Source organism: Schistocerca serialis, chromosome 1, assembly GCF_023864345.2.
Source record: "Schistocerca serialis cubense isolate TAMUIC-IGC-003099 chromosome 1, iqSchSeri2.2, whole genome shotgun sequence".
Lineage (NCBI taxonomy): Eukaryota > Metazoa > Arthropoda > Insecta > Orthoptera > Acrididae > Schistocerca > Schistocerca serialis.
The window spans coordinates 1,014,957,320-1,014,970,150 of NC_064638.1; the positions used below are offsets into that span (position 1 = coordinate 1,014,957,320).

Here is a 12,831-nt window from a genome sequence, read left to right on the forward strand (position 1 = left end):
ACATTAACCTATACGTTTCACAAATCACTTACCTCACAAAAATCTTCGTTACTCGAACTACTGCAATACAGCGAGCGCCACTACTGCCAGCTACATAAAAGATTCAAACTACTGAAAGCACTAACTACTAACAGGCATAGTTAGCAAATGAAAGATTTTGATAGAGAACAAACAATATACACTGCTGGCCGCCGTAAATGCAACACCCTAAAGAAAGCATCCGAATCAAGTGAAATTTACACCGTGGGGTTGCAGCGATGAGATATGCAACTGATTAGATTTTCAGCGCAGACGCACATCACGCGCGCCTGTAGCGCCACCTCATAGCGCCATTTAAAGCTTGGCGATTTCGACGAGTGTACGTTCGGCACGTGTGTTTACCTTGTGGTTGTTTCACAAGACGATCAGTTATGCCTCGTAGACAACAGCGAACATCGTTTGATCAAGTATCCGAGTTCGACAGAGGAAGGATAGTGGATTACCGGGATTGTGGATTATCATACAGAGAAATCGCTAGTCGTGTTGGACGAAACCAAACAACTCTAATGCGGATATGTGACCGTTGGATGCAGGAGCGTACGACGGACCGACGTGGTCGATCGCATTCACCTCGGTGCACCACTGCACGTGCTGATAGGCAAATTGTGCGCATGGCAGTGATGGATCGCTCAGTGACATCCCGTACCATAGCACAGCACATTGCGTCTGTAACGCATCATCCAGTGTCTGCGCGTACCATTCGACGCCGTTTACAGCAGAGAGGTCTGTCCGCAAGCCGTCGATTGCTTCGTCTACTATTGACGCAGAACCACAGATGTCTCCGTCGCCAGTGGTGTGATGACAGACGGATGTGGACGGCAGAATGCAATGACGTTGCCTTTATTGACGAGGCACGCTTCTGTCTGCAGCACCACGATGGTCGGATTCGAGTGTGGAGACACCGTGGAAAGAGGATGCTGGACAGCTGCAGTATGCATCGCCACACTGGTCTTGCACGGGTATTATGGTATGGGGCGGTATTGGATATTACTCTCGCACGCCTCTAGTACGCATTGCCAGTACTTTAAATAGCCGGCGCTGCATATCCGAGGTGCTGGAGCCAGTTGTCCTTCCTTACCTTCAGGGCTCGGCCACAGCCATAATTCAACAGGATAATGCGCGACCACACGTGGCACGCATTGTCCAAAGGTTCTTCGTCAATAACCAGATTGAATTGCTTCCCTGGCCGGCTCGCTCTCCTGATCTTTCGCCGATAGAAAACATGTGGTCCATGGTTGCACAACGAGTGACCCAGATTACATCCCCAGCTGCCACACCAGATGATCTATGGCAACGTGTGGAAGCTGCTTGGGCTGCTGTACCCCAGGAACACATGCAGCGTCTCTTTGGCTCAATGCCGAGACGTGTGGCAGCGGTGATCTCCAACAATGGCGGCTACTCTGGCTACTGATTCTGGCAGGAACCACATGTCACAGACGTCTGTAAACGTAATCATTTGATACTTGGTCAACATGTTATCTACAAAATAAATTTTGTTGTGCTACCTCTTGTCTTTCTTGGTGTTGCATTTACGGTAGCCAGCAGTGTATTTACCTTAATAGTGTTCAAAAGTCATAATATATATAGCAGTTCATGACATCCATTCTTACAAATGTACTGTTTCTGATGGACACACGTCCAGATCATCCGTTCTTAAAAATTCGCCATCTCGCTTCCCCACATTCACCACTGCAGGCGGCTCACCTCCAACTGCGCAACGCTATGCGCTGTTAACATCCAGCTGCCCAACACTACAATAGCCAACAACAATGCAAACAAGCCACAGACTGCACACAGCGCAGCCAGTGATTTTCATACAGAGCGCTACGTGGCGTTACCAATAAGAAAACCTAAACAGCCCATTTACAAGACGGTGGTAGAAGGAAGTTTGGTGCACAGCATTCTGTGATAGTGAAACATAGACTGTGGGGAAACCGGAAGAAAAGGGAATCGAAGCATTTGAGATGTGGTGCCACACAAAAATGTTGAAAATCAGTTTTAATGATAAAGTAAGTAGAGTAGAGGTTTTCCCCAGAATTGGTGATTAAAGGAATATATGGAAAACCCTGACACCAATAAGGGACAGAATGATAAGTCATCGGTTAAGGCATCACAGAATAACTTATACGGTACTCGAGGGAGCTGCAGAGGCCAAAACGGTAGAGGAAGTCCGAGGTTGGAATACATCCAGCATATAATTCCTGGCGGCTAGCATCAAATCACTCAGAAGAACGGTGATTAAAAAAAAGTCGTTAACAACCTTACTCGTCAAGAGCATGGCTTTGGCCTCGAGTCCCTGTCGGTGTCTGCCTCACAGTAATAATCTCTCAGGAAGTTTGAAAACAGCACAAGCAAAAGAAGCAATATCTACTTTGTTGATAGCAGACCAGAGGAGCTTGGACATTACTTAGATGTGGCTATAGGTATGTTCAACAAAGAACAAGCGAACGTACTAAAATTCCAGTGAAAGAGTATTAAAAGATATCAAAACAAAGGAAAACTGGACTTTCTGGTCATTTCCATTGGAAAGTAACAATTTTAGATAAATAGGGATGATACAGACAGTGAAAAAGTAAAATTCACGCAACATTAGGTGTTATTAAAAAGCTCCTGAACACTATCAATTGAGATTGTACGTTTTACGTACATTACATTCTGCACTGTCCCTTGCAATGCAGTTCTTTTGGGAGTGAATACGTAGACTTCAGCTTTTCTGATATTTTTAAAATGCATTTAGGACATCTTTCTTTATTATTGTTTCACTTGAATCTCTACGGCCGCAGGTTCGAATGCTGCATCGGGCATGGATGTGTGTAATGTCCTTAGGTTAGTTAGGTTTAAGTAGCTCTAAGTCTAGGGGACTGATGACCTCATATGTTAAGTCCCATACTGCTTAGGGCCATTTGAACCGTTTGACCACTCGAATCACCACCAGTGTGTCGAATCTTCTCCATTTGTACTTGATTTTCATATTAGGTAGGAGGATGTTGTCTAGTGAGTACGTTGGCTGTGAATCAACTGTCTTCCTGGCTTTAGTCTTCAATAATTTACGCCCTGTGTGGTCACCAACTGTTTTTACGCCACGTCTGCGGACGTTTTCTCCTTATGTCGTTCCTCATATGTCTTAGAACACCGCGGTAAAGAGTGTTGTTACTCTTGACATGTCGAGGTTTAGAACTGTTTCATTGCAACGATTGCTGTTTGGTTTCAAGGTCATAGCCATACAACCAGGTTTCATCATCAATGATAACCTTTAAATGATTGTTTGGATGGAGTTTGAGCAGTTGTTCAAGTTATTTGTAGGCTCCCAAGTGTTGCAGCCTCTGATGGTCTTTAATCAGTAGTGAACGAATTTCGTCACAATCATTATGTTCAGTTCTTTTGATAGCATTACCAATATTGCAGACATCTTGGGTGGTGCGTCTACGATCTTGCGGAATCAGGTAACTTTCTTTTCCAGTAATTTGTAGTATGGTGCTAGCTGACGGCTGACTGGAATGGTCTTTGTCATTAGGTGATATTCGTCCAGTTTTGCAAGGCTTCTCAGTCGTAAGACTGCGTCTGATCTAACATGTTGTCTGCAAAAACTGGTTTCAAGATTTTTTTTTTTCAAACTTGAACAAAACTGTGTACAGGGTGTTAGGAGCAAAATTGCAGACAGTTTCGTTGACGACTCAGGGCAGTGACTGGACCACACAACATTGGCTTTTATTTGATTTGGAGACTAATAATTACAGCTATTACAAGTAGGTTGGTTAGTACCTCCAAGTATGCATGGCAAAAGCAACCTATTTATTTATTTTCCCCTGGGTGGCAGCTCAGGTATTGAAGTACGCAAAACAGATGCCCTATACTGACAGGCATAGTTCACTTTGCGGTGGATCGTACAGAAAACTTCGGATGGTAAACTATGTGATGCGTTGCGGGAAAACTACTAGATGCAGAGGACAAACAACTAAGACACAGAAATGGGAATATATTAAGGTACCAATGATCACAGTATCTGTATCGATACCACAAACACCCTGCACAGGCATGGTGCTCTTTGAGGTTAGCCAGTCCAAATCAGGAATCTCAACTAAACACGACAGTGGCAATATGCTCGTCGACTACGAACCAATCCTTTCAGCTCGGAGCTACTTGTCTTACTGAACCAAGAAGGAAACACACGTAATGAACAAAAACGTGGAAACTCATTACCACTCCAGTACGGTGTCAGAAAACTATTGCCATTCAAAACAGATTCCAGTAGCCTCGGAGAGGATAAATACAGGTCCTCTATCGTTTTCGAGCAATCCTTCTACCATTATTTCCGCAAAATTATGGCAAGTTCAGGTAACGACGATGGAGATAAATGGCGATCTCGTACACTTCTCTGCAAAGCAGACGACAAAGGGTCAGTAATGTTCAGATCTGATGATTGCAATGGCCAACGGAAATGGGATCCTAGTCCTCGCAAAACCAGTCCTGAAAGATGCGAGCAGTCTGACACGGGGCTATGTTGTCTCGTAACAGAATGTCACCACTAGGGAACAAACAATGTGACATGTAATAGACCTGAGCGGCCAAAATGGTCATACATTCCTTGGCAGTAATGCGACCTTGCAGAGTATCCATGGGGCCATGGAAAACCACCATATGGGTGCCTAGATCATCACCTAACGCTCAGCGTGTTTCACTCTTGGCGGCAAGTAGTCGGCGTCGTCGCCTTGGGACGGTATACGCCACTGGTAAACGCGGTCAGATACAGTATAATGCAAGGCTCGTCCGATCAAATAACTTTCTTCTATTGCTCCGTAGTGCAGGTCTTGTGGCCCTATCGCTAAGTTTGCGTGTTACGGCCATTTACATTTCTGTCAGTGGTTTTTAAGCTCCATCTCTGCCTGCAATTCCCTGCTTATGGAGCAGTAGGCGTGTTGTTTTGGTGCTGGCAGGGTTCGTGAGTGCGACGTCCAGCTCTGCAGGGATCTTTCACCTGTCATCTTCTTATTTTTCGTCACAGTCCTCTTCAGTGACCTCCTGTCATAGTCACTCAACACGTATTTTCGTCCGTATTGCGATTTAGCCGATGACACTTTCCGCTTTCCGTCTATACGGTGCAAAGTCTTCGATGACGTGCCTCTTGAAGCACCAGACACTTCGGCTGCCTTGGTTAAGATGGCACCTACACACGAGCTCCAAACATTTTCCCAGGTTCGAATTCACTTAGTTCGACATAATTGACTAACAGCTACACAGAACACTGTTCTGATCACCGTTCACGTTTGCATCGCATTGAGTGCATTGTCAGGTGTTGTTTGTGATACAATGCAGCAGCGCTACCTGCAGAGTATGCAGAATCTGCGTTAATGTTTATTTCACGAGTTTATCTCAGTAGCTGTGTGGCTAGTCGGTCGAATAGCGAATCCAAGGTCAAGAAACTCGACAACGACCGTGAGAGCCGTGTGCCTACCATATACACTATGCAATCAAAAGTATCCGGACACCTCCAGAAACATACTTTTTTCATATTAGGTGCATTTTGATGCCACATACGGCCAGGTGCCCCATATCAGCGACCTTAGTAGGCATTGGACATGGTGAGAGAGCAGAATGGGGCACTTCGCGGAACTCAAGGACTTCGAACGTGGTCATGTGATTGGGCATCACTTGTGTCATAGATCTGTACGCAAGATTTCCACATTCCTAAATGTGCCTAGCTCCAGTGTTTCCGACGTGATAGTGAAGAGGAAACGTAAAGTGACACGTACAGCACAAAAGCGTACAGGCCGACCACATCTGTTGACTGACAGAGACCGCCGACAGTTGAAGAGCATCGTAATGTGTAGTAGGCAGACATCTATCACATAGGAATTCCAACCTGCATCAGGATCCACTGCAGATACTATGACAGTTAGGCGGGAGGTGAGAAAACTTGGATTTCATGGTCGAGCGGCTGCTTATAAGCCACGTATCACGCCTTTAAATGCAAAACGGCGGTGTACGGAGCGTAATCATTGGACGACTGAACAGTGGAAAAACGTTGTATCGAGCGACGAATCACGGTGCAAAATGTGGCGATCCGATGGCAGGGTGTGTGGGTATGGCGAATGTCCGGTGAGCATCTGTCAGCGTTTGTAGTGCCAACAGTAAAATTAGGAGGCGATGGTGTTATGGTGTGGTAGTGTTTCTCACGGAGGGGGCTTGCATCCCTTGTTGTTTTGCGTGACACTATCACAGCACAGGCCTACATTGATGTTTTAAGCACCTTCTTCTTTCCGACTGTTGAAGATCAATTTGGGGGTGGCGATTGCATCTTTCAACTGATCGAGCACCTGTTCATAACTCACGGCCTGTGGCGGAGTGGTTACACGACAATAACATCCCTGTAATGGACTGACCTGCACAGAGTCCTGACCTGCATCCTATAGAACAGCTTTGGATGTTTTGGGACGCCGACTTCGTTCCAGGCCTCACTGCCCGACATTGATATCTCTCCTCAGTGCAGCACTCAGTGAAGAATGGGCTGCCATTCCCCAAGAAACCTTCCAGCACCTGACTGAACGTGATCAAGGCTAAGCGTGAACCAACACCATATTGAAATCCAGCATTACCGATGGAGGTCACCACGAAATTGTAAGTCTTTCCAGTCAGGCGTCCGGATACTTTTGACTACATGTTGTAGGCCTCAGCCACGCGGGGTTAGTCGCATGGTCTAAGACGCCTTGTCACGGTTCGTACGTCTCCCAACGTCGGAGGTTTGAGTCCTTTCTCGGGCAAGGTTGTGTGTGTTAGCGTAATTTAGTCTAAGAAGTGTGTAAGCCGAGGGCTCGATGACCTCAGCAGTTTGGTCGCATAAGAATTTACCACAAATTTCCAATTTACACACACCTCCTAGGGGATGGCATGGCTGTCGGTCGGCCTCGATTGGCCCTCGTAGGGCCAATACCTTGTCTGTTTTATATACTTCCCAAGGTGCTACCATATTTTTGTCTGACCCGTCTATGAGGAGACACGGAGCTGCAATTTAGTATGGTAGTCCTTTGCCAGAAAAACTGAGTTGTCGGTAACTTTTGGATACAACTATGCGAGATGTCAAAATGATGAAGTATCACGGTAGCGGGACAAATGTTTCCAGCGATAAGGTACGTTATTTGGAAGAGGAAGGTAATGAAGGTCATACAGCAAATATTTAATTCAGATTGCTGAAGGTAGCTTATGTTTCGTTATCCTTGAGTCATCGGTATTCTGACTGGTTTGATGCAGCTCGCCACGAATTCCTCTTGTGTGCCAACCTCTTAATTTTAGAGTAGCACTTTCATCCTAAATCGTCAGTTATTTGCTGGACGTATTTCAATTTCTGTCTTCCCCTACAGTTTTTACTCTCTACTTTTCGCTCTAACAAGGGAAATTATTCCCTCGTGTCTTACACGTAGCCAATCATTCTGTCCCTTCTCTCTGTTAGTGTTTCTTAAACGCTCCTTCCCGTCCTGATTCTGTGGAGAACATCTGCGTTCCGTTTATTATCAGTCCACCTAACTTTTGACATTGTGTAGGATCATACCTCAAACGCATCGACTCTCGTCTTCTCTACTTTTCCCACTGCCTATGATTCAGTGCTGTGCATCAAACGTACACTGTCAGAAATTTATTTATCAATCTAAGGCCTTTGTTTGACATTGGTAGACTTCTCCTGGCCAGCAATGTCCTCTTCGCCTGTGCTAGTCTGCTTTTTATGTCCTCCTTGCTTCGTCCATCATTTTGCTTCCTATTCCGTGATCACCAATTTTTATGTTCTTCGCTGTTCTCATTACTTTTGCCTTTCTCCGGTTTATTTTGAATCCATGTTCTGTACTCATTAGGCTGTTCAATCTGTTCAACAGATCATGTATTCGCCCTCTCTTTCACCTCCAATTTTAACGTCACTTTTGAACCGTTCCTTTTAGTTCCGACACTACTTCTTGCACTCTTACGTCACTAATAAGGACTGAATTCGGTCATGAAGACAGCAGCGTCATAAGTTCAGTGTACTGGGACTGGAACAGAGCCGCAAATATCGTGCCTGCCGCCATCTAGTTCAGTTGCTAGCGGCGCCGCAGTGATTATGGACTGAGGAGGAATTAGGGTGTGAAATGCTGAGGACCAGTCTACGGCACACCACGTGTCCCTCACCGCGCGGCAGCCACGTAATGGAGTCAGGCCTGCGGTGGGCGCTGCAGCTGACGCGCGCCGCCCAGTGCTGCTGATCGAACGTGTCCCTCTAAACGCCGGACCCTCCCCTGCCACCCAGATTGTGTAAATAGTTAACACAGTTGCGGCGGCCCGCGGCGGAAATTTAAATGGATGATGAATGAAGGCGTGCGGCATTAGTTGCGGCCGGCGCTGAGGTTTTCGGAGCGGTCGGCGGCCGTCCGACTGCGTCGCTGCGTCCCGTCGCTGTGTGCGTCAACGCGGCCGAAGGGAGAAATGGATGGAACGGCGGCGGGGAACGGGGGTGGGTAAGAGCCATCCCTGCGCGGGCGGCCAGTGGGCTGCGCTCGGCAGCTGCTCTTCCGCCGGAGTAATTGGTAACATTTCAAATCTGCGTCGCTGTGTACGTGGGAAGAGGACTGGCTGCATGTTCTGGCGGCAAAAAGAGGAGGAAAAAATATTACATTTGCGGTAGCGGTGCACAAGCTGTGGGGGCGGCTACGCATCGCTCTCAGTGCCATAATACGCAATAAAAGTTATTATCCTAGAGTCTGCTCATACTTTGCGACCATCTCTGCAATGTAATCGTTACTCCTTCCTGTAATATTCCTTCGTAGATGGCTCTTGGAAATATTTTCTGTGTAGACTTATGTTCTCGTATACGCTATGAGAATATAGATTATATCATTATTTTACATACCACATGTAAAATCATCGTGTACTGATAATATCAACTGAAGAGCACAAAATCCTCATTAAGGATAGAAGCTGAAGTAATGAATTAAAATTGGTGACACAGCCCGGACTTGAACTCATGTCTCTTGCTTACTAGGCAGATGTGTTATCCATTACACCATGTGGCTAACCCAGCTATATGAACTACCCTCCTTAAAGGCCCTTCCTAACACAAATCTCTCTTCACACCTCAGCCTTCTTCATTTCCTCCTTCTTAAATCATCAGTTTTGCCGAGGCTCTCCGATATTGGAATACGGCATTGGAGTAAGGTAGTCCGTGTTGGTGTCTTAGCGACCATGCCAGGGTGGTGTAGTGGATAACACGTCTACCTACTGAGCAGGAGACCCGGGATCAAGTCCTGGCCTTTGCACAAACTCTAATTCATTACTTTAGCTTCTACGCTTATCAAAGGTAATGTCTCCAGGATAATGTCAACAGATCACCTTTGGCTGTGATATAGGCAGGATTACCCCAGTACGTACAAAGTTGGAGTGCTATGCCAGTATCGGATAGCTGTGGCTACAATTATGGTTTCAGAACTGGAAAATCAATATTAGCTGAAGTGTAAATTGATGTTTGTGTTAGGGACTGCACTGTACTAGAGTAGTCAGTCTGGCTGTGATAGTCACAATACCAGAGTGTTTGCCGAGGATCTTCGATGTTGGACTAGGGTAATCCGTGTAGCTATCTTAGCGACAATGCCAGCCGGGGTGGTATAGTAGATAACTTATTGGCCTAGTGAGCAGGATACCCGTATTCAAATCCTAGCCTTGGCACAAATACCCATTTATTACTTCCGGCTCAGTACATCTCCAGGAAAATGAAATTCAATCAGAACAGCACAAGCATTATGACCATCTGCTTAATAACATCAGTGATACTATTTGGCATGGATTAGACAAGTTATTAGTAATTTTCTGGAGAGATGTGGCGCCAGACCTCAGCACACAGGTCACACAACTTCAAGCACTTTACGATCAAATGTTGCGTGGGCGTGGAGATTGTAGGAAATTAACGTTAATTCACTATCAAGCTTTTCAAAACATTGCAACATGATTCTGACCTAGTGTCACGGACAATTATTCTGCCAAGGTGGATGTCTCTCATAGCACAATACTGCACCAGCCAGCCTGTGTTCTTGGCGCAGCGCATGTTTCAAGCAAACCTCACAGTTAGTGTAACAAGAAATGTGATTCTTCCCACAAGGCGTCTTGTTTCCATCGTCGCGCACTCCAGTGCTCACAGACTTGTAACTGACGACGTCGTTCGATCAACATGGGAACACAACACATTAAAACCCCATGATCAACAGTGCACTTGACGGTGTGCTGCGAAACACTTGTAAGTCCATTAGCACTGTACTCTGTCCTCAGATCCGCCACAGATCGCCACTTCAACTGCATCACGGAGCAGACAGTAAAATCTGGCATGGAGATGCTTGAATCATGAAGAAGAATAGGATATTTGAGAAAGCGGAATAAAGAAAAATCGATCCCTTAGAGTAGGGCCGGCCAAACGCTGCACAGTGTGCAGACGTGCGGAAGTGCTGCACATGTGCGCACGTGTGCGACAGCGAGCGACAGCGACATCTGTTATTAGACATGTGTCCTAAATGAACGGCGGCGGCTCGACTTCCCTGTTTATGTGGTACAAGCAAGAGCGCAACATACCCAGTCTCGTTTACCCCTGGTAACCGTAACCTTAACAGAGAAGTACTGAGAAATGGCAGGTACTGTGAAAAAGCTAAGGACGGGAGATCTATGTTCTCAGTCGTTTAAAAATGACTGGGAACTGCAATTCTTTTTTGTAGCCGCTGATGAAAAGTCACAGTGTTTGCTATGCCGCCGAATAATAGGCGGCCAGCGTAAATTTTCAATTGAAAGACTCTACAATACATATCACAAAGACGAGTGTAGTGTACTCGAGAGTGAAGAACGGCAAGCAAAATTAAATGTCCTTAAGAAATTGGATGAGACACATCAACTCGATTATCATTTCTCATGACCAGTGATAAACGTGTTTGGATTTATTCCTTTCATAATTAAAAATTATGGTATACTAACTGTGTATTAGTGCCTCATTCTGCTCCATGTTACATTATTATCAGGAAAGTTGGTCATTAAACCGATTGTTCCAATATATAATTACATTTAAGGTTTTTTTTTTTTTTTTTTTTTTTTTTGATGTGTGAAGGGCTACGCTCAGCTGAAGTCGATAAAACGTAACATTCATCTAATTGTCGGTTATTATGCAGATTTCAGACGGAGCTGATGAAAGATGTAGCAATAATGGTATTAAATAACAGGTGATTATCGAGAGGTCTGCGGTTATCATTTTGTTCAGAGGTCAGTGAGACAAAAATTATGTGGGTGTAACTGAGGGCACCGAGAATTAGTTATAGGAAACCTTGCATTAGTTTAATGTTATTTGAAATCATGAATAAGGTTCGTTAGAAGTCACTAAGTGCTCTCTTTCTTAAATACTATATCAGAAACATTACTCGTATTTACGTGCCGTCAGTCAAGCTGCCTGTTGTTAACTGTATTACTTGTCTTACTGGGTTAAACTGTTAACATAAAAGTAGACGTCTCAATGAGTAGACTGTGACAGTATTTTAAATGTTTAATACGCGAAATACCTTCCCATGGTTGGCTTGCAAGCTGTGGAAAGAGCACCAGAATGCGCCGGTACAGAGTACCCCAGCAAGTGGATAAACCGACAATTGTGAGTAGAAACATGCACTACATGAACGCTGACGGCTGCGGCGTGCACGCTGTGACCCGGAAGTTGCACATGTGCAGAAGCACCGCACGCGTGCAGAATTTCTGACCGGCCCTGCCTTAGAGGGTGAAGTATGAAATGGAACATCATTTTTACATCAGTAAACATAAATTACATAAAATGGTTAAATTTGATGTGTAATGTACACCTCGAATAGTGTACAGCTACTTCAGTATCACGATGCGTTTTTGCACGTTCCGCTCGGCAGCCAAGCCAAGCCGCGTGTGCCGCGTCGTTCTGCATTGTCACCATTTGGTTCGGTGGGTGGGGGGGGGGGGGCCGAGTCACGAAGTCACGAACTATGTTTATCCAATCGGGAGACACGCGATTACAGCTGACGGTACTGTACGTACAATAGCGTACTTACTAAACGTCACTCATAATAACGAAACTACTGATATGCGAGAGCAGCTACGGTTGAGAGCTACTAATTACTAAACTGCTGGAACATGTAGCCTCGGTACTTGTGTACATATGTTGTCTCCGTTTGGATTCTAGGAAACATACATCTTAATCGTCTTGTATGATGAATGCTGATATTCACAGCAAAGGGTGTGGCTTTCCTGAAACGACATCTCTTATAAACCGCGTTACGTAATAAGAAACAGATAATGATAGTGTACTCAGTGGGTAATGCGAAAACTGGTTACAAATTATCTCCATTTTTATACATTTAGTCGATATAGATGACGTGATCATCCATTATCATAGCCGACGTAGATTTTCCCTCTGTTCAAAAGTGAGACCACGTCGTTCGTGGAATCATATTTATAATTCAACATCATAATGGGCAAACTATCCATAAACATTTCCTATCTTTGTCATCAGAATGTGTGAAAATGTGTTGTAATAAACGCTTATTTCTTAAAATTTAGGAAATTTGAGAGCCTAGTCTACAAGTTAATTCATACAGAAGCAACGGCTGCCTACAGCCATTGAGTATCGTACAAATTTTAACGATAGTGGTTTGTCTCGGCTAATCATTCCTCTTCCCTTCTGTACAATTAAAAATATTTTTAAAAATTTCGATTGTTTCTACTTTCGAGTACAGTATATTTGACCTTTTTGTGACCTACTTTTGACCTCCTTTTGACCTACTTTTGTGC

The 12,831-nt window shown here is 44.9% G+C and overlaps 1 protein-coding gene across 1 annotated transcript in view; it reads left to right on the forward strand.

Annotated features, from left to right (window-relative positions):
* The window catches only part of LOC126454999 (lachesin-like), a 1,180,169-nt gene that overhangs the window by 1,036,236 nt on the left and 131,102 nt on the right, over positions 1–12,831 (forward strand). The window lies entirely within an intron of this gene.